Here is a 24,638-nt window from a genome sequence, read left to right as displayed (position 1 = left end):
CTATCATCTATTTATTTTATATATTCTACCTTTTGTGTATTGGGTTTTCCTAGAGGGAAAGAATTTCCTAGAAATGCTTATGGTTCTTAATGATGTACCACAATCTACTTCTTACTATTTTGCCTATAGTAAATTGGAAACCAGATGACCTGCACCTCCTCTCTGAGGTTATGTTTGTTTGTTGAGTGACCCACATTGACTGCTCCAAATTCACAATCACTATTAAAACCCAACAAAGCCCAGGAAGCAGCCCTTCCTATGCCTTTAGCAGATGCTTTCCAAATCTCCTTTCCTTAACAATGACAGGCAGGCTGCTGGGAGGCCTCCTAAGTCCCTTGGACTTGAACTTCTTATACTGACACTGGCTGCACAGATTAGTCTGGCATAAATAACAGCTGCTTTAGCCTCTTGTGATATAATTTTTGACAAACTATCTGATGTCTTATCTAAGAAGAAGAACTAGAAATAACATCAGAGGGAGATTTCATTTTATTTGTTGAACTAGTGGAATCCAGGATTTGTGTATAATCCAAAAAATATTTGTCAGAAATGTCAAATGTTTGTTTGCCCACAGAAACCAATAATTTATCTTTCTAGATGCATTACATTTTCCAAATTCTCAAAAAAAAGAAACACTGCAATTACTATAGTTTATTAAATTTATATGTATACCTTCTGTTGTGTATTTAGCACAATAAAAACCATCTATAAATTCAAAATAACACAAATGTGGCTTATGTATTTTTCATCCAACAATCCCTATCATTGTTGAGTTTGTTCAGAATGAGGACGGAAGATATTAGAAAATGTCCCTGTCTCTTGCCAATTGAAAAATAAAACTCTTTCAGTTCGTTGATTCCCTGAAATTCTTTGCTTTCTTAGGAAAGTTCCTTATACTCTGTAAAGGGAGCCTTGGAATTAAATATTATTTTGGCAGTTGTGTCATAATGTTGGCTCCTACTAATGTTGTGAGCCAATAAATTCCATTTGTGTGTGTGCACATATGTATGGGTTGTTTTCTTTCTTTAAAACATCAACTGATGTGTAGCAAAGTTTCCATAAATTATGCTTATGCAACTGATTTATTTTAACCTAAATTCAAGACTCTAGGTTCCTCATTTAGGCAACCAAAATTACACTGTAATTTAATTTTATTACCTAATAAAAAGGCCAACCTCCTTTAATATGAGTCATCTGAAAGCCTAATAAAGATAGCCTCAACTTATGACTTTTACAAAGTTGCTGAAGGGGCAGGACAGGACATGGAGCATTGAGAAACTACTCTGAACTGTTACCAATATATTTGCTGAATTCCTGCCATGAGAGGCTCCAGACTGGCTTCTATCCTTGTCCTTGTTCCCTGGCAGCTAATTGTGGCCCCATATCATAGTGACAGAGCTAAAGAAGAAGTTGAGCCTGTCTTTCCTGTTCAAGATCTTCTTCTCATTCCTGATAAGCTGTCAAAACCTTATCCTCCTCAGCTTTTATATTTAAAGAAGTCATGATTTGTTTGTCACTACCTGCAACTGATCCACACTAACCCCAGTGTGCTATTTTTATTTGTTTGTTTAATTTTCTAGGATTGTAATAAATATCCTATATGTGTGTTTATAAAATCAAAAAGCAATTGAAAACATATGAAATAAAAGACTTTTAATCTAGTAAAATCAAAGCTTATAATTTCTTCCAGATTTTATGTAAAATACATGTATCAGATTATATATAAAGCTGTTACAATAATACCACTTGTAGTTGGTTGAATTACATCTCCCCCAAATCAAGTCCACCTGCAAAATAAAATGTGATCTTATTTTGAAATAGAATCTTTGCAGATCTAATCAGTTAAAAACCTGGAAATAAAATTATTCTGGATTTATGATGGGCCCTATACGAAATGATTGGCGTTCTTACAAGGAATAGATATAGAACAAGAAACAAAGATAGCCATGACAAAAGAGGTGGGGGAAATAGGAGTTATGCTTCCAAAGGCCAAGGAGGGGTAGTGCCACCAAAAGCTAAAAGACGCCAGGAGTGATTCACTTCCCTCAAACCATCAGAGGAACTCAGCCTGGAGGACACCTTGATTTTTAACTTCTGGCATCCTGAACAGTGACAGAATACAATTATGCTGCATTAGGTTTAGTGTATTTTAATGCTACAACCCTAGAACCCTAAAATACAAATGTAAATACTCTCGACATATTTTTTCACCTGTGACACATAATTCCCATTTCCAATGTCCCTGTCCAAATACACCATAGACCTTTTCCCAGATGAAAGCCATGCTAAGAGCATGGGGAAAAGATAGGTTGATCTAGATGGTATGGGTTTTTAAAATTTAGTTGGTATAGGAACATGAAATAAAACATGAATTACGAGAACCATTTAATACCAAAATTGATGTCTTTTGGCTGTTCCTGCAGGCTACCTTTCAAATTAATCATTTTTTTTAAGTTTAAAAAAGAAAAGATTAAGTCTGGAAAATTGAATGCAAAAGAAGCATCGTCATTTCAGGGTTAGCTTGATAGAATTGAACTATATGAGTCACCTCCAGGGAAAAAGAAATTCTACTATACAAATACCTAAGTTAAGTGAGTTATTGTGAGATACAAGCATTGTGAAAAATACATTTTATGTTTAAATAACTGAAGGAAGCCCATTGTATCTTGAAGGCCCCTATATCCTGGAGTAAATAAGTCTGTATGAGTTTGTGTAAGGCATCAACCACTCCTTTTTCTTTTGTGTAAGGCATTAAAACTCCTTTTCTTCACACAGGAAACCTACTCATGTCTTTCATAGAAAGTGTTCTGAGAAACTGATTTTTACAAAACGCAGGGTTGTCTATACCAAACCATCTGAATGAATTTAAAATTCAAGACAACCCATTTTACATTAAAATCAATGCAAAAAATATATTTTTATATCATTAATTCATTTGGATTCTAGCTGGGGTTACCTATAATTCACAGGGAGAGTGTTCAATAACCCTCAAGTGCAAAAAAATTCCTACACATATATTTTCAGAGCCTTTCTTTGTATAGTCAGCAGTGACTTCTACAAAGGGAATAATAAAGGGCATAACCCCTCAAATTGGTAAGTTTCAATTAGTGGCTGATGCAAAATTGACAAAAGTAAGATTTTAGCATCAGAATCTTTTTTTAGAAGGCAAATTTTGTATACAAACTATAAAAGGAAAGAATACCTGGGACTCTGGACAACTGTACTTATATACAGGAAAGTGACATAAAGCAGTAGCAACAGCAGAGGTCTAAAGTTTGAGAAGCTGGGTTCACAGTACACCACTGCTGTACATTTCCTGAACAAACCTGGACTTCTCTCTCATGATGTATTATATTTAGAATCAAGCTAAAGATGGCATTTGAGAACAATCCCTTAAAAGTAAAGTGTCATACAAAATGAGCTGTTTATTGTTCAGGAAATGTACAGCAGTGGTGTACTGTGAACCCAGCTTCTCAAACTTTAGACCTCTGCTGTTGAAAAAAAAATATTATGGTAAATTATAAAAGATGGCAATTTTTACACCTGGAAAAGATCTTCTGGTTCTCAATATCTGAATGTATCATTTACTTGTATTTGTTAGGTAAAAATCATATTATCTCAATCAAAACTAAAGTATGTTCCAATCTTTTGCTTCTTAACAAATGCATAATCATCATAAAAAACTGTTCATGTCTCCTGTTTATATATTTTATATATTGAAAACAACACGAGAGAGAGAGAGAGAGAGAGAGAGAGAGAGAGAGAGAGAGAGACCATTCAAAACCATTCGTGTATAAAAGATGCTTCTCCTAAGCTGCCAACATCTGAATGTAGCCTCATCAAAATGACAAATACAGGTAAAGTAATACTGCAGAAAGTCTTAAATGATGTGAGGATAATTGTCCTATGACATAAATATTATTTTCAGTCAACAAGGGGTTATCACTCATAGTTCAGCTGTAAATACATTATGGCTACGAAATGGGTTTTTCTAGAGGGAAAGGAATTTATTTCTAGAAAGCAAAGCGGGAATGTACAAACACTTGAAGACTGGAAATAGGAATGGCATTCAATCTAATTAGAACATAACCATTGATTTGGTCATTCTACTTTGTATTCAAACCCATAACATCAATTTGTGTCCCATAAATATGTACAGTAGTTTATTCTGTTTTCCACTCCATGCTTTCACTTAGTAGCAGCCTAAAGAAAGAAAGAAAAAAAAATGGCAAATTCCAGAAATAAATAATTTGTGTTTTAAATGGCATGCCATTTGTAAAGTGGTAATGAAAGTTTGAGATAGCCCAATCCATCCTGCTCAGAACATGAACAATTCCCTTCTTCAGCATGGCTGCACTTAGTTGCTTAATAGCTGTCTCCATCATCACACTGACTCTTGTGTTATCACAGAACTTGTGTTCAAGTGACTTCTTTGTGTGAGTGTGTGTGAGTGATGCTGGGTATCAGAGCCAGGGCCTCCTGCATTTCAGAAAACTGCTGTACCACTAAGCTACATTTTCAGCTTTTTCAAGTAACCTTTATTTTACTTTGTAATGGTCCCAAAGCACAAGAGTAGTGATGCTAGCTAGCAATTAGGATATGCCAAGGAGAAGCTGTCTGGTGCTTCCTTTAAGTGAAAAGTTGAATGATTTCAACTTAATAAGGAAAGGAAAAACAATCTTATGCTGAGGTTGCTAAGATCCATGGTAAGAATAAATCTATCCATGAAATTGGGAAAAGAAAAAAAAATAATCTGTGCTAGTTGTGCTCACAAACCTCAAAGAGCAAAAGTTACAATCACAGTGTGTGGTATGTGCTTAGTTAAGATGGAGAAGTAATTAAATTATGTGTTTCAGTACTATCCATGGCTTCAGGCATTCATTGGTGTGTTGGAAGTTATCCCATGCAGAAAAAAGGAACTAATTTACAGCTATCATTTGTCAATATATAATGAAGAATAGCTAAAACTGCACATTTGGGGAGGTCTTCATTTTGTTTGGGAATTTCTGTGAGCCAAAGTCACATTAAATACTTTCATGTTATGTCTCTGAGTTTTTGCTTTACAAAGAATGAACTTTAGATTCTTTCCTGCCTTCAATGAATTTATAATCTAGGTACAAGTAAAAAAAAAAGTTCAAAAAAGAAATAGTGCCATACCTATTGAATTGGGATGGCAAAGCATTGAAAAAAAATAATAATAGAATTGGAAAGAGAAAATGAGAGAATTCTAGACCAACTTAGTTATAGAAATCAAATTTTATCTTGGATTATTTTAGGATCATGTATGATTCCAAATATTCTACCTTACTGTTTATAAAATGCACTTAGTCCAGAAGTGAGGTTCTGGAAATGCGTTCATCAAAGACAAAAATTAAAGGGCCTAACTGTATTGTTAACTTGCTATTTGAACTTACATTGTATATTTATTTTTACTATCTTTACAATGACAAATTTTGTTCTGGATTTCTACTCTAATTCCTCGTTGGAGAATACTGAGATCACTGTGCCAAGGAATCCAAGACTTTCAGAGTATAAATGCAAAACTGTGCTGTTTATATAAGCTCCCCCTAGGAAGGTAGTGAGCAGGGCTAAAGCACAAATATGACACATTTGCTAAATTAATTCCATGACTCTGTAATGAACACTGTAGCTTGCTAAAGGTAATCTGAAACCACTATTATGGAGATGCTCAAGGAAATTTTCTTATAGATAACGGAAATCAAGTTGAAATGGAAAATGAATGCAGTTCAGAAAGACAGAGCTAAGAAAATAATATCAAGTAGATGTGAATGCCACAGTGGTTGTAAGAAATCCTGGGGAGTACTCAAATAATAAGTTGTAACAATTAGGATGTGCAGCAGATAGTACTAGAGCCTATAGACTTTGGAAAAAAGAGTGTCCAGTTTGAAATACTAGCTCTACTGGTTCTATGGACATGAATTTGTCCATGTGTAAGTTTATTAATTAAGAAAAAAAAGTATGAGTGTACCTTTCCCCCCACATCCTCGTCAACACTTATTGTTGCTTGTATGCATAATAGCTGCCATTCTGACTGGAGTGAGATGAAATTTTAGAGTGGTTTTGATTTGCATTTCTCTAATTGCTAGTGATGATGCACATTTTTTTCGTACATTTGTTGTTTGATTGCACATCATCTTCTGAGAAGTGTGTCTTCAGGTCCTTGGGTCATTTATTGGTGGGTTACTTGTATTTTTGGTGTTTAGCTTTTTGAGTTCTTTATATACCCTAGAGATCAGTGCTCTATCTGATATGTGAGGGATAAAGATTTGCTCCCAAGATGTAGGCTCTCTATTCACCTCACAGATTGTTTCTTTTGCTGAGAAGAAACTTTTTAGTTTGAGTCCATCCCATTTATTGATTCTTGATTCTACTTCTTGTGCCACAGGAGTTGTACACTGCTGGGGGTACTGAAAGTTGGTGCAGCCAATATGCAAAGCAGTATGGAGATTTCTTGGAAAATTGGGAATGGAACCACCATTTGATCTAGCTATCCCTCTCCTCAGTCTATACCCAAAGGACTTAAAAACAGCATACTACAAGGACACAGCCACATTGATGTTTATAGCAGGACAATTCACAATAGCTAAATTGTGGAAACAATCTAGATGCCCTTCAATAGATGAATGGATTAAAAAATGTGGCATATAAACACAATGGAATATTACTCAGAAATAAAAGAGAATAAACTCATGCATGGTATTTACAGGTAAATGTATGGAGTTAGAGAAGATAATGCTAAGTGAAGTTAGCCAATCCCGAAAAAACAAATGCTGAATGTTTTCTTTAATATAAGGAGGATGATTCATAGTGGTATAGGAAGTGGGAGCATGGGAGGAAAAGAGGAAATCTAGATAGGTCAGAGGGGTTGGAGGGGAAGGGAAGGGGCATGGGGTTATTAATGATGGTGGAATGTGATGATCACTATTATCCAAAGTACATGTTCTAAAGTCACAGATTGGTGTTAATATATTATGTATACAACCAGAGATATGAAAAATTGTGCTCTATATGTGTAATGAGAATTATAATACACTCCGCTGTCATATATAAATAAAAATAAATAAATAAAACTTTAAAAAAGAGTAAATATTATTAGTTATCACAGTATATTAAATAGGAGAAGAAAAATGAGAGAAACCCTTTGATTAATGCTAGCAATCATTTCTTCAAGGTGAAATTAAGTTTCTATAGGGAATCACAAGGAGTTGAGTAGATACAACCAGGTTGTAGTCAGGCTGAGAATTGCTTTTAATGTCTGGCCAAAGAATTTATATTTTATTTTATCAGCATTTGTCACATTATGTTTTTCTGAACAGTGAATATTAATAGCTTTTCCTATGAAAATATGCATACTACGACATTTCTTTTAGTGGCAAAGTTGCAGATCATTAAATCTTTTTTTCATTTACATAGATATAGCTTATTTCAAGGGAAAATATTATGGAGGATACTTAATAGCAATGGACAAAAGTAATTTAAAAAACCATGTTCAAAACTTAATCCCCCATGCCCTACAACATTTAGCAATTAGACCTCTATTTATAAGAGTACAGTGTGTCATTAACAGTATTGGTACCAGAATAAGATATAAGGCAGGATCTAATCCCAGTCATATTATCCTTGTCAGCAGCTCTAAGCTACTCAACTACTTAAATTTCAACTTCTAACTTTTTTATCTTTGACCACAACCTGATATGTATATATTACATAATACATATATACATATATATATATATATATCTCCTGTTATCATATAATATTATGTTATCACATATTATTATATTATACATACACTATTATATCTCATCAAATATGCACAGATATCTATTATCTTATGATTCATTAATTTCCTTAATTTTGCTTATTTGCCAGCTTTCTTCTTTGACCCTTTACAACACCAACATGTGAACTTTTTATTTTTTGATCCTTCTATTATATCCATCTGGTCAAATATTACAATAGTCTAATACAACTAACCATATTTTTTTCTCTGAAACCCAAACTACAGGAAAACATACACACAAAAAAAGAAAAGAAAAGAAAACCCTATGTTTCCTAGTATTTGAATAATGTCCTGATGGCAACTTCAACTGGATCTTTGACATGGACACTTTCCATTATTAGTCCTTAATCTTCAAATTTCCTGCATTCTTCTTAACTGCCTAAATCATAACTTCACTTTTTACCTTTTAGTATTTGATTAAATGCTTCACTTTACAAATAAAAATAGAAGGCATGAGATAGAATTTCCATCCATGGAATATTCCTATCGGTGTCTTGCTCTTGTTATTACCATGTATTTTTCCAATGAACCACCTTTATCTAGAATGCATGATTAACATGAAATGCTGCTTTTCCTTCAATACTAAAGTCAGATAACAAGACCTTCTTGGAATTTACTAAGTTTGAAATAATAGTCCCAAATTTAACTTCTGTAATATCCTGTTCTGATGTGTAATCCTACAAAGAATTGCCATTCTGTTTCAATTTTCTCCACCCCTCTCTACTACTCTGTATTCAATATGAGGCCAGGAATCATGGTTTTATTTGTCTTTTCCCTCTGGTTCTTAGTACAATACTTGCAACATGCTAGACATTCAAGCAATGTTTATTGAAAGAAGTAGTGAATAAAGTTTACTTTGTAAAGGGTTTCAAGGCTACTGTACGCCGCACAAGCTAAATCTATGACTCTACCTCATGAACAACAGTCTGTGTCTTCTCTTCCTTCAAGCTATTTCCTAAATCTTTGCTATTTGATGCGTGGTTCTCTTAAGAGCATTCTTTCCTTGGAGCTCACTATGACTGGGGAGCACCAGCCTCCAGCCCAGAATTATCAAATATGAATCTACATTTTAATAGACGTAATTCACATGCAAATTAAATACTGAAAACCACTGCTCCAAAATATATTTGAACACTGAATACCCATCAGAAAGGAAGCTTATGAGAAAAGTGAGAGATAAAAGACCAAAACACTGGCAAGAGATCATTACTCAATAGGAAGCATTATTAAACAATATCAGGTTTCATTCGTTAAGCTAAATTTTCCCAATACTAATGATGTGATGGAAACAGTCCTAGGCTCTGTGTTACAAACTGGAAATCAGTGACAAATGAGAATATAGCCTAGGAACTCACAGTATCCTAGGTTATTCCTTTTTCTATTGGGAATCTCTCCAGCTATTTAGGACTATTTAGTGGAGTCATCCTTCAATAAATTGGCTAAAGAGGGGTCTCTTCAAATTGAATGTTAATGTTTAATGTGTCAGAGAGAGAGAAAGGTGGATGAAAGAAAAGAGGTCTTTTGTAATGCCAGATATGATGGTTAGTTTTATTTATCAACTAGACTGGGATGCTTAGACATCAACTTAAACATAATCTGGGTATATCTGTGAGGGTGCTTCTAGATGAGATTGGCATCTGAATTATTAGACTGAGTAAATGAGATTGCCCTCTCTAAGGGGATCATGCCTCATATAATCCCTTGAAGGCCTGAACAGGACAAAAAAAAAAAAGCTGCATAAGGCAATTCCTGTCCTTGTCCCATGATTTTCAAATTGGTACATTGGTCTTTCCTATCTAAGTATGCAGATTGAGACTGGGACTTACATCATCAGCTCTCCTGGTTCTCAGACCTTCAGACTTGAAGGAAAACTCAGACATCAACTTCCCTGAATCTCCAGCTTGCCAAACACAAATCCTGAGACTTCTGTGTAATATGTGAGCCAATACCTTTTAATAATTCTCTTCATATTTATGTACTTATTATACTTTTTGTTATTACTCCAGATTATATCCGGTCTACTTAAGAAAAGAAGTATGCTGTGAAGAAACAGTGCATGTGTTATGCAGGCAGCAGCCTCATGCATCTATTTTTATTGTCTTTTCATTGCATCAAGAAGCCATGTCAAGTGGTTGACCTATACTACTTAGGTTTATGTGAGTACTCTCTATGATGCTGCACAATGATGAAACTATCTTAACAACTGATTTCTCATCGTTAAATGATCTATGGCTATATACCCTATCCTAGTAGCCCTATTTCTATGGTGGACACAGACTAACACACCAAGTAAATATTGTTAAGTTGTTTACATGCAGAATTTATGATGCAAGTTAATCAAAAATGATCAGTTAAGTCTTTGAAGCACTCGAATAAAACTATACTAGGGTTATTGTTCTTATGTTCTTTTACTTGCACGCATTATCACAACAAAGCAATTAATGATGAGCTAGATAATATTCAATACTGTTCTGATATTGTAGTCACTAGCCACATGTAGTCTTTTAGACTTTTATTTAAACTAATTACAATTACTAACATTAAAAATTCACTTCCTTCACCACTCTAGCCAACTTCAGGTATTCTATGACCAAGGGAATTGTATGTAATTGGTAACTGTCACATCAAACAGTGCCGATGAAGAGTGTCCTCCACTGAAGAATATTCTGCTGAACAGCACTATTCTAATTCATCAGTGAGAACTTTGGGCATCAACAACTTTTATAAAAATATGGTTACTTTTAAAATCCAAATAATATTGAACAATTTCCCTAAATTATTCTTGGTATGTCTTTTCAGGAAAAGAGCAAGTTCTCCAAGTGTTTTTGGTATGAAATGTGAACAATGAAAGCAAAATATTTTAAATTGAACTGTTTTTGTGGCACCTCAGTTATTCCTTAACAATTTCCAACATATTTGACATTGCTTTTTAAATAATTTTTCATTAAATACCCTTTACAAATTTTTCCAACTGATATTTTAAAACAAGTTTTGATATTTTATTCAGAAACACTAGATGATGCTGAGCCGTAAAATGCTTTCTAATTTAAGTCTCGTTTTTTTTTATGTGTAGGCACAATGAAAATTAATCACAGGAAATTTAAAAAGCATGCAGTCGAATTAAGTAGGAGGCCATTTCTTCTTTCCTTGTGAATAAGAATAGTTAGATATCAACAATCTTGACTTCCTTATATTTCTGATGTGAAATGAACTATACTTGGTAAAATTTCTTTGCAGTTTCCATACTCAAATGGTATTTTTCCATTGCAACTTACGAAAATTCTTCTTTGTCAGTTTCAGAATGCAAGATTTACACTTATCTATTATGCAAAGCATAGTTGTAATTCTTGAATCCATTCATTATAGATTTATAACTACTGGCCTCTGTTTGTCTAGGCACTTAAATACCAAGCCTTTTTGCTGCATTTTTTCAGCAACTCATTACATTTCTTTTATTTGTTTGACAAATTGATCTCAGTTCTGTTCCTCACTTCCAGGTTCTTCTCTTTTATTATCCAATCTAGCTAGAACAGAAGGAAGACTGACAACTTTCATTTAACTGTCAGGTCTTTCTGGAGTCCAGTAGCTGCAGTAAAATGACTCTACATTGCATTTAACGAACCATGAAGATGGTGAGACCAATAAAAGAAGTTTTCATGCACTTAGAGCAAGAGGCTGGTCTCATCTTCTATTAATGCTGTTTAACAGCCCACAACAACTGCCAGACACAGGAAAAAGGTGAAATGGTGATGTAACTGAGCTACTCACCTCCCATAATGAAGCATCTGTTCAAAAAATAGAGTGTTCTCTTCGTCTAAGGAACTCACAAGGCGAAGGTGCATCAATCAGTAAGGACAATTAGACAATATGTGTTCTAACTGCAGGAAAAATAGGTTAAACCAAAAAACAGGTTTTTAAAAAAACAAGAAAATGATGGCAGCTATTCCAGCAATTTAAATACTATTCATTTGTTAGAGTAAAAAGAAGTGCACAGCCTACCTACTGTTATGGCAATTAGGTTCCACCCAATTTGGCAAGAATAATATTAAGCAGTAGATGAATGTTCTGTTTGGTTTGTAAACATAAAAAAATACCAGTATTGTTTCTATAAAATGCTGGAAGTTTACCTCCCACCATAGAATTATTTCTCCTCTTTGTATTTGGATATCTTGGCTATTAAAGGAAATACAAGAATAAGTGTGGAAGCAGCTCCCATGGTTGTACCTTATGATCACACATACATCCTTTTCCCCAGGACGACTTGAACATTTCAGATTTTCTTTCACTTTCTTCATTTTGTTCACTTCATTTTAACACTAAAATAAAAAAAAATTCAGTTACTTTATTACACAATGAATGGAAAGAGGAATAATATATGTTCAATACACACCCATAGTTTATTAGATGAACAAGTGATGATAACTTGTAACCCTACAGTATCCACAGCTCTGCAAAAACTGCAACTCCAGTTTGCCACAGTAGTTGCATTTTAATACTCATAGATTTGGATTATGAAAGTGAAATTTGGGTTTTGAAAGTGAATTTTCAGAAGTCACCTGGTAGAATATTACTGCTTTCAGGAGATATGATGCATTAAGTTAAGCTATTATTAAACAAAGAAACGTTATAGAAATTAAATTTCAGAAAAGTATGGGAGATGATGCTTAGAAAAAAGAAGTAGGCTACTGACAGAGGATACAAGCAGGGCCACCAATAGCTTACCAATGAAGCTAAATGCAGTTCTGCCTTTAGGTAGGTGCCTTGTTCAGGGCACAGACTACACAACTGAGAACCATTGGTAGACCCCGTAGGTTTAGACCCCAGATTTAGAGCCTAAAATGCTTCAGGACAGGTTAAATATGGGTGGAAGTATTGAACAGGGTGTTACTGGAATGTCAGGCCTTATTAACAACAGTGAATCGATCATTGAAACTGCCTATCATCTGTGAGTGTTAGGACAATAAATTAGAGAACAATATGGTAATTGGAAGACAGTAAAGGTTGATTTTTATTTATTTATTTATCATTTCTTTTTAGTGGATGCTGTTTTTCAGAGGGGGCTTACTCTGTAGATGTTCTCTTCCTGGGGAGTTTTTCACTAGAGAGATTTATTTAAGAAAGTATTAAATAAAGTACCTTGGTATTCTTCTAAATGATTGGAATCCTATCATGAAAAGAATGTGCAATCTATATATGCTAACAATAATTTATTATTAGTTTTACTTAATGCATTTTAATCAAACCTATCAGTTTTTATTTTACTTATGTATACAGAAATTATTTGTCAAGTGTCTGCCTTTAGCTTTCAGAAACAAATGAATAACATATCTATTATTTTGCTTATATGGATATGTAAATGCTTGGTTTGCATATATGTATCCGAATTATGTTTACATTAAGGAACCTTTCCTTGGAAGAGGAGAATTAGCTAACACTTTAAAAATTGAACGTAGGTATCCTGGAGCTTTGTATAGTAAAAACCTGACCTTTTAATTATGTACCCAGAGAATTTGTGGTTTATGTCATTTATGACACAAGTCTATCATGCCTCAAAAATTTGATGCCTTAGTCAAAGATCACTTGACCCCAAATTCACATGTTTATCTAGAAATTCAGTGCACTTAAAATATCACCTTAGCTCTAGGTTTAAATAATATAAAATGTGTGTTTGGCCTTTAGCTATATAAATATAGTCACTGTTATTTGCCCTTTAAAATTCTTAACAAGAAAACCATTCATCTAATTTATAGTGAAGTGTTCTACAACGGGCTTAGTATATAATCATCTGCTAGCACCACAATAAATAGCTACTATGTATTCATCAGAAGTTATTATTAATCATCAGCTTCTTATAATGGCTATGCTTATGCCTCTCTAACAGCTTCACTCTGTCAATGAAGTTATTGTGGATTGAGCTAAGAATTTCATTAAGTGCCTATTTTTTAGAAGCAACACTTTTGTGAAGAACATGTGGACATATGCACATAAGCAATCTATAATTTCCTTATTATTTCATTGCCATAATTCTATTTTAGAGCTCACTTTAGATATCCATCTTTAAAATGAACCACATTAGAGAAAGCTTGAGATTTACTTCATTCTAAAGTGCATCAAAATATCATATAAAATAGAAGAAGCTTTGTAGGACCAACAGTTCTGCCTTAATTTGAGTCTCAGTTTTTATCCATTTTAGGTATCTAAACAGTCAATTTAAGTTGTAAAATCCATCCAATGTATATTTATCCAGTGAATTAACAGGGATAATATTTTAAATTTAAAAACAAAAGCCCTGTGTATATTGATGGGATAAAATTGGACAAGAACAGTTTCAGTCTATTGATTTAACTCCTAACCTTTGGTAAATCTATAAACTTTACTCCCAAAACTGAGCATGTATGTACATATACTGAGGAGATCAAATCTATATCCAAAATCCTAATAGGTTATGTATGAAAGAAGAGGGAGATATGATTTAGCTTGTTTTTCAGAAAAGCATGAATACTTTCCATGACCACAAATTGATTTTTTGATTGTTGGGTTAAAACACACACACACACACACACACACACACACATCTTTATGAAACTTTTAAATTTAGAAAGTAAATCCAGTGTCATAAGAATTTGAAGAGAGAAAAGATCAACATGGCTGAAATAAGTAGGGATATTGCAAGAGGTAAGATGACAATTTTTTTTGCGAGGCATGGTAGTGCATGCCTATAATCCCAGCAACTCAGGAGGTTGAAGCAGGAAGATCATGAATTCAAAGGCAACCTCAGCAAAAGTGAGGTACTAAGCAAATCAGTGAGGCTCTGTTTCTAAATATAATACAAAATAGGGCTGGGCAAATGGCTCAGTGGTCGAATGCCCCTGGGTTCTATTCTGGTAACCCATCACTATCACCACCACCCAAAAAAAACATGATGGCAATTTTTAAAAAATCATTTGGATGCATGGAATGAAAAGGGTTGTCCAGTGCCAGAGATTCAGAAGCAGAAGTCCTGATGTGAGAAAGTGTCATGAGGAACAATAAGGAGATTGGAAAAGTCTACATGCTATTACAGGATTACTCTGGGAAGATATCATAGGATTAAAGTTTAAACTTTTAATTTATTCACTGCCAAATTTTGAAAAAAAACATTAAAATTTTAAAAATAGAATGAGAGACATTATTAATATATTAATTTTTTTCTAACATATACTTTGGCTTTGTTTTCTCTCTCTCCAATAGTTTCCTTCTCACGTTTTTGTGTTTTTTCTCTTCTAATCTGTAGGGCTTTTTGTTTTGTTTAGTTTTATTTCATTTTGTTTTATTTTCAGATCTTGAGTTTTGATGTTCTTTCTTTTTAAATTTACATTTTCTTCCTAAGACCTTCTCATCACTCTAGTGTTCATCTGTGCTCTTCTCGTCTCATTTCTTGAATGACTATCTAATTTTGCATCTTCCCTCAAGCTCTAGTCTAAATGACTATTCATCAACTCTTTCCATTTGGCTAGATTATTTCTACATTGGAGAGTATATTATTGCCTCCAATTCATCAAGTACAAAAATGAAACTTCATATTTTGACTCCGAGTTCAATAGCCTAACTTCTACATAGTAAAGGTATATTTTAAATTGTACTTTTATTTTGTATACATATTATTTGAATCATACCTCCCTTCAAAATTATCAGTGAATCACATCCTCCTCTAGGCCTGCCCAACACTAATCCTATACACACAACCATGCAGAACATAACATTATATAGAATAGTGAAAATGTTCTTTATTAAAATGTCCTCAATTTCTTATCAATAAAGAATGACTGAAAATAAAATAACTACATATTTTAAAGCAGTAATATCAATGAATATTTTGATTATAAGTACAATAAAGCGAATACTTTTTAAAAAATGAGAGTCCATAATTCTTTCAAATAGATTTGCAGTTAAAAATGCACTAAATTTTCAATAAAGGTCTGCACACTCTACAAAAATATCTTGATATATTAAGGTATCAGAAAATTTGACATAATTGTGTTACCTAAATGATCAAACTTAGCCAGACACTGAAACATAAAAATGTTACAAAATGATCATAACCTCAATAGTTATTATGCTCAAAAAATTGTTTTCTAATTTTTAGTACACTTTGATAACAATGTGCTATCAAAGAATCCGAAGTATAACAGTTCCTCAAATTTTGTCTCTGTCATGTTCTTTCCTTCTTGCTTACTATAGCATTAGCAAAAAGCAATTTTTTTCACTAATATTGTGTCAAACTTAATGTTTTCAATACAATGAAGGCTGTACATTACAGAAAATTATTATGTATTAATAAATTGTGTAGAAGCAGAAGTTAAAAAGAAAAGAAGACCAAAATTTGATAATTTTTCTTCTCCCTTATGTAATTTTATGTTGATAATATTATCTAAATGGCAACTTTATTGAAAACATTTTACTGTGAGATTTAAAATCTACAGAATCACTTTGTAGATTACTAAGAATTACCAATCTACTATGAAAGTACAAGAAAATGTATCTTGAATTTTCTGTAATCAAGTACTACAGGAACCAAATGTGGTAAAAGTCACTTAAAATTTTCAAATCAAAGACAAAATTGTAGCATAATGTCCATTTTTCTCAGAGTCAAATGTATTTTTAAAAAAGATTTTTTTTGTTTTTCCAAAGAAAAAAAATTAAAATGTGTGAAAAGAAACTAATGTCTAATAGTTGTTAGTAGTATAAAAGTCTGCTCCCAAGATCAAAGAAAAAGATTTGGTAATTAATGATTAAACTAAAACCATCACCAGTTTTTCAAAGTGATATGAATCATCCTTATTTTTGTACATATGAAAAAAATTATGTAAACAACCTGAATATCCACTTTCCATTAACTAGTGTATATATATATATATATATATATATATATATATATATATACATACACTCAGGAAAACATAATTGTGCTTGTATCACAAATTCATGTACATTATTTAACATCTAAAACTTTCTGTACTTCAGCAAATAAATACAACTTTATAGTGAAAGACAGTCCATGAGCTAATGAGTTCCTATTGTTACATACACCAAAAAAGCAGTGATGAGTAAGCTTCAGCCCCAAGAAAGCCACAAACCGCTTAGCCAGATGTGCACAGTGAATAAATCATATTATGGTTTCATCAAAGGATTAGAAAATCCTAAGCAGAGAACAGAACCTTGGCACTTTATACTGATCATTAGGAAACAATGGCCAATGCCCCAGCTGAAAGAGTATCCAGGTGATCAATAGGACTCCATACAATGTGGGAACAGTGTCTTCCAAACAAAGCCACCCATGCATGTACTTTCAGTTAGAGGCACAGCTCCCAAACCTAATGAAACAAGGCGCCAAGCATTAAACTCAGACTTAGGAAATATTTTTATCACAAAATAATAAAAAATTGAAATTGAACAGATTATAAGAATCCAAGAATAAAAGAAAATTATTAGAGAATGCAAATTTTTGTTATTTCATTTTTATTCCAAAATTTTGCAAATTTAAGAATATTCAGGGCTTTTTGAAATTATTCAGGTCATGAAACAAGAGGCCATCAGAGTGTTCTTTATTTATTTTTAGATGAAAAAGACTAGATTAGCAGTCTATGTGGGAATGAAGTTAGATTAATTTTGAGACAGTTTTTTGTTATATCCTATAACCTTTCTCTTCCAACATTTCCCTGGTGAACATGCTTTTCTCGTACATGATTAACTTCCTTCAAATAAAAGGATAAACATTCAAAAACAGAAAAAAAAAATTGTCCTAACAAGTGTTATGATGCAAGCCAGCAATTTGGGAGGTTGAGATAGGGATTGAAAGTTCTGGGTCAATCTCAGAAATTTAGCAAGATCCTCAACAACTTAGTGATAATTTGTCTCAAAATAAAATAATAAAGAACTGGGGAGATAGATCAGTGGTAAGGTGCCCCGAAGTTCAACCACTAGTTCCCCACCAAATAAAGAGAGTAATCTTTATACTCTATCCCATGTTTATCCTTGTACAAACATTACTATAACCAGTATCATACTCTATTTTATATTCTACTTTTTAGTTTTCCAATGATAGGCTTCTTCTTGTACTAAGTTCTCCAATGAATTTACCATTTTAAACATAATATACATAAAAATATACCAATAATTGTTAATAGACCAGGAAATAATCTTTATACCATTTTTCCTTATTCCATGACACATGAATATATCACTATTTTTTTCTGTTTTATTTCCTTCATACCACTCTCACATGTGTCTTGCCCTATTCTTCCCAACCCCATTCCTACTCATGTAGGCTTACCATCATCTCTAATCTAGACTATTATATAAATTATCTTTTTGTCATCAGATATAGTCAGCCTCTCAATTACAAGGGGTGCCTATCTGATAACATATAAAATGCCATAGGTTATAAATCACACCACTAATCATGAAGCATCAAGTACATGAAAGACATGCTGTCAATCAAAATACAATTTAAAATATTCTAATACTCTAATTTTTTTTATACTTACTGAGATATTTTTAGTTAAAAAAATATCTATTTTTAACACAGACTATTTTCTTGTCAGTTCACTCCAGGGAATAAAGATACATGCAAAACAAAATGGCTACAGAATTCATAAATCATCATCACATTTACTACCAACTCCTCTGAGTCATTGTTCAGGTAACAGTTTTTTAATTGGTGTTTTTTTTTTTTCCCATTCAATAACATCTCATGTGCCACCAAAATCATTGGCAGTGTGATATTTAAATGTTAAAATCTTAAGTGTTTATGCATCAATTTTAAAATGTAGGCAGATATACAGGTTTTTAAAAATAACAGAGCAAGGGCTGGGGATGTGGCTCAAGCGGTAACACGCTTGCCTGGCATGCGCGAGGCGCTAGGTTCGATCCTCAGCACCACATAAAATAAAATAAAGATGTTGTGTCCACCGAAAACTAAAAAATAAATATTAAAAAACTCTCTCTCTCTCTCTTAAAAAACAATAACAGGGCAAATATCAGAAAGAAAAAAGAAAAAGGAAGGTAGAAAAGAAAAGAAACATTGCTCTAAATAGAGAAAGTGAACCTGGGCATTGCATTATTGAAGTGAGATATTTCTCATTCTCATTTCCTGGACTAGATTTCATTACAAGTTCCAAGGCAAATGTTGGGATTCAGATAACATATGATTATAAATCTTTGGTTTCTGTAGGCTAGTTGGGAAATATGGAAATATACTTTTTTATGTAAAGAATGATGTTTTAAGAACCAGTATACAATTAATTTTTTATAAGTTTGTTCATACATAAAATATGAGACTAATTATTTTACACAAAGCATGCCTAAAAAATATCCATCAAAAGAAACACCTTTTTTTAAATAAAATTTTCCAACTTTGAGAAAGAAAACACTATGTGCCTTATCAATTATTAACAGAAATTTTATTATGCCAACATGTAAGCTATTTTGATTATAGGAAAACATTCCCCATATTCTAAAAGTTAAAAATAGTATCACATTCACTCAAATATTAAATATAATCTTATTACAAATGATAGTCATGTTTTTTCTTCTTAGTCTTCGGTAATTCCATTGGTAAATTAAAATAGTTTAGAGTAACTATTTAGTCTCTATCTTTTGATGTTAAACATATGCTATATAAATAATATAAAAATTAAGAGTTTTCTGAAGTCTTAATGAATTATTAGTTTGCTATAACTTCCATAGTTAAACAAAACAGAGTTCACACCAATAATGATGAAACTAGCCCAAAGAACTTATGTTGTTCTGTTTTTACCAAGAATATTTGTTTTTTAAAGTCTTGAATTCAATACATAATACCATATGTTTAATTACCTTTTAAAACAAAGTTCTTCTTAACTGATATGATTTAAAATAATTTTAAAACATTGTGTTTATTAAAACTCTTTATTGACAAAATGTTAAAATTGTTTTTCATTACAAATGCCTTGAAAGCCCTTTTTCTGGTATAACCCAGGAAAGAAATGAAATTATTTAAGTATTTTAAAATAGATGCTTGGCATTTTAAGCCTGTAGAACATTAATCTGATATAAATATACAAAAGTTATAGAGAAAAAAATCTGTAACTCACAAAGAAAAAAATAGGTATATTCATGATACGATTATTGTGATTAGTGTTAGTAATAATAAGCTAAAAACTAGAGTCAAGGAAATTACATATTAAATATGTAAATTACATATAAGTATATATAATATTATAAAATATATATAAACATTTGGAAGTGAAAATATTAATATAAATTCAAATGACTATATTTGAGAATAAGTAAAATTAAAAGATTAATGTTTGACTTTAGCTGATGTAAGTTTTAGAGAGTTCTGTTTAGGAAAAATATTACAGAAGTTTCCCTATGTATTTAGTATTTTATTTCTTAATGATTTAATATCCATGATTTCAATTTACAGTATTTTAAAGACTTTTTTAGTTGTAGATGTACACAATATCTTTATTTTTATGTAGTGCTGAGGATCAAACCCAGTGCCTTCCACATGCGAGGCAACCATTCTACCACTGAACTACAACCCCAGCCCCTAATTTATACTTTTTATGCAGTTAGCGACTCAAAATTAATCAAATATCCATGTAGAAATTTTTAATAGGTAAGACAATAGTTCTAGAAATATAGACTTGAAGGCATGTGTTGACAAAATAGAAAGAAAGAATTAATGAAAAATTTTAAACAAGCCAAGAAGAAAGCTTCAAATTCTGAAATGTAGAAGATAAACAGTAAGAATTGAAATAGAATAAAGATTATTGCTCTTTGTCAATTTTTTTCACAAAAATAGTATAACCACACTGGGCCCAAAGAAAAAAATGTAATAGCAATAATACAGAAGTGGTTTTGAGACTCATACTAGGTATTACACTGAAACGTTTAAAATCAAGTTTAGAATATAAATTTTTAGGAATCATTAAGTTACTTTTTCAGAAGTTAATTCCAGAAAATTGGTTAGAAAAAAATTTATGTCAGACTTCATTCAAATGGTAAAGAAAATTCAAATCAGACTGGATACATTTTGATTTTTAAAAGGTTATTAAATTGCTCAAGTATTTTTTTTTCTTTTTATTTGTGACACTGTCAAAGATTCAGATGTTTTATTAAAAATTTACACAGATTTAAAAGGCTTCTATAGAGTGTCATAAGACCATGGAGTAGACTGTTTTAATATAGAGGATAAAAACACACAGCAATGCAAAATTCATCTTGCAGTATTTCTATTAAGATAGAATTATGGGTAAGATATTGTCTCTGAGGATAAATTAACTGGCTTTAAATTTTTGGGCTGGTTACTTAATATCTGTGCTTGCTTATTGTTGTTGTTCTATGAAATCCAGATTTTTGAGAGCCACAGCCGAGTCGGAATGGCCCCTGGCATTTTGCCAGATGTAATGGTTGAGAGGGGAGCCATTAAGATGATGCTGGACTGAAACAGGTTGTGTATTCAATTGTATATAGACCCCTGCTGTCCGCCTTGGGTGCCCGCTACTTTGGAGTTCTTGCGGAGATTCCTGGGGAGTTTGTGTTGGTTGGTGAAGTTCCTGTGGAGGGAGTTCTGGTTGGTGTGTGGTGTTCCTGAGAGAGCCTCGTGGGTGGCGTTCTGGGGAGCTTGGAAATAAAGTTTGTTCCTGCTTGAGTGGCTCGTGATTTCTGCCCAGCCAGACTGCAGCACCAGATAATAACAATTGTAAAATTATGAGTAACATATCAATTCATTCATATAAAGCACATAGAAAAGTATATGGCGTATCATATAGTAAAGGCTCCCTCTGCAAAATGAAAGCGTTACACTACTACCTGTTATGGACTATACTATTTTGTAACATATTTTAAATTTGCACTTTTTATTTTCATTTGTAATAATCATCAAACTAACTATAAGTAATAAATGTTCACACATAGTCCTTCCAATTTAGAGCTTATACAAAACATTAGTTTATGATTCCTCCTCCACAATTCCACCCACAACACTTTAATAGCCTAAATATGCTCATTATTTGTTCCACCATTAGGATATAGTCCCTCCCTAGATTATGGAAATCCTGTCTTGTCTCCCACATCTTTTCTATTAAATTCTATTTTCAGAATACTTAAAAAAAATCTAGCTGAGGCATCCTAATAACTTAGACTGTCCTATTAAATTACTACTTGAGAATTGTTTCTTCATTTCTGAAAAAAACTCAATTATTCCCCTTATTGTTTCCACTTGAAGAAGAAGAAGAAGAAGAAGAAGAAGAAGAAGAAGAAGAAGAAGAAGAAGAAGAAGAAGAAGAAGAAACAGATCATATATTTAAACCGGATTAAATTCTAATTTATTTGACAGATGTCAACAGGTTAAATTTTAAGGAGGGTACATTAGCCTTCTTCACTGTCGTGTTTTGCCATTTATAACTGATAGGCATGGCATTTCCAATAAGTGTGCCCTTTCTTAACACAAAAGATAGACTTTATCTAGTATAGTCAAAAATTGTTCTTATAGCCGGGTATAATATCTGTATTTTCACATTGTTTTTCTAGCTCATTTACTATAATCTATCATGCATTATAGTATTATAGTTTTGCTGCCTTTTTATCTCTTAATACCAAATAATAAAATAATTGTTAATTCTTCTCCTATTGGTTTACCTCTGGAACATAACACAAAGTCTTCAGCATATCAATGTTAGGTAACTATAGTATTGAGAGAAGGAAGGATATGCTCACCCTGGGCAGACTGATATTTTACATGTGACACTGTGTGTTCCTTGAAAGTAGGAACTGCATATTTTATTTCTGTTTCCCTGGCTATCCTAAACTGTATTAAAAATAGCAGTTGTACAATTAATATTTTAGTAAATTAAAAAATTTGAAGAAAATAAAACAGGGTTTTCTGAAAGTAGCCAAGAAAAATAAAGTTCAATAGATTAGTTAAGACTTAAAGATCGTTTTAAATTATGCATCATAACAAAGGATTACAAACATAATTTTAGATACTAATTAATATTCTATTATGGCATTCAATGAGGATAACAGGATAAAAATCTCTAGGAAATTAAACTTTTCTCCATTAAAGTGAGAACCTCCTTTTTTTCTACTTGCTTAATGTATGTAATGCAAAGTGTGTCTTCTAGTCAGATGCAATGGGTGTGAGGAAAAATAGTAACACACAAGGGATTCTATAAAATTTTGAATATTGCTGTTAATTGATCTGCTTTTGGCTCTTAAAAGTAAAGCGTGCTACTCCAACTGTGATGAAAAAGGTCAAAATAATCAACCTTGTCCAGCTGGCTGTCTAGACTCTTAGAAATAATACAGTATTGAGGACTCAATAGCTTCTGCTTTGGGCAGATTAGGCACCCAGGTTAGATTTGTCAAGCAGTTTCTACTGTCAAGAGTGTGCATGGTCTCCACCATGGTTACGTTATTCATGGGTTCACCAAAGAAACCATATGTTTTGGGGGAATGCATATGATTATCTGTAGGATGGCCCATTTTATATACCAGATTATTGATTCCCTATATTTTCTATTTGCAATTTAGATAGGCCAAAGATATCATCAAACTGTTCTGTTCTAAAAGGCTTATGTGTATTCCTGTACTCCAGAAATCTTTGGAAAATACTCCTATTTTGGTTTTTATTTTTCCCCAAGTCTAACAAGAATTTAAATAGAACCAAGTTCTTTTGTTATTCTTCATAAATTATCACAGATTCATAATTCACACCATCACTCCTATGGAAAATGAACAATTAGAAGAATTTCTCTTTACCACTGTTTTCAAGGTCTCACACATTACAGACTTAAGTAGGGGTGTCTGCTTTCAATCAGTATCACCTATCTTAGAGATCTAACAGTAAACCAGAATCACACTTCTCTTACTCCATTAACCAGTCATGGGAAACTCCTCTTAAGGTCACATCTGTAGTTGACGGGGAGTCAGTGAAGCAGCAAGAGCAGGTACCATGGGAGTCTAAGCCATCTGGTCTTATGGTTTATTTGTGCCTTCCTGGACCTATGTGGCCAAGTCTAATATATACCCTTTTCATTTTACAATGGAATGCTGCAATGCATATCCAATTTTATGGTTCGGTGGATCAGATCACACACAATTAATGATGTACAATACAAGTTGCATAGTTGTGGTATCCCATGAACAGGTGTTCACTCTACAAACTTCCAGTGACAAAGCAAGGCTACATTTCCAATGGAGAATACTTATCAGTTGAAGAAGATGTGACTTTATTCAAGAGTTTTAGAGTTCTGTGTTGTTATCCATTTGTGGTGGTTTTGCAGAATTTTTATATAACTCTCATGTCTATCATAATACTTCTAATACAGTTGGATATATTAGGTCATAACACTCAAGTGACTGGCAAGATGAACCATAGCCCCAAACTGAAGCTGAGTCTTTCCTCACTTCAGTGTTGAGCTTTGCAAGTACCCCAGTAAATGAATGAAACTAATTCTCCTCTGCCTGGCTCCAGAGATACAGTGTTGCATCATAGAAGGTAGTGAGGGTGACAGGAGCTATTTTAGAGTCTCTTACTTGGCCTTTCATAACATAAATGTCTCACGCTGAAACTTGAGATTTTTTTCCAGTTATTACTATTCCATATGCTGGTACTGGAAATAGAACCACAGGATTGGTCTGTGATCCATTGATCCCACATAAAGAATGATTTGAATCACATTTTTTCACTGATGACTTCACTCTACTGCCTTCAAGCTGAGCAGTGGAACACACTGTGACTTTCAGCTCAGACATTAACATAAATTTAGGAGTTATTTTTTTATGAATTTTGGGAAATCTGAGT

Source organism: Marmota monax, unplaced genomic scaffold (genome assembly GCF_021218885.2).
Source record: "Marmota monax isolate L192 unplaced genomic scaffold, Marmota_monax_Labrador192_F-V1.1 WCK01_AAM20220418_F8-fsc00023, whole genome shotgun sequence".
Lineage (NCBI taxonomy): Eukaryota > Metazoa > Chordata > Mammalia > Rodentia > Sciuridae > Marmota > Marmota monax.
Note: the sequence above shows the minus strand (reverse complement) of the source record.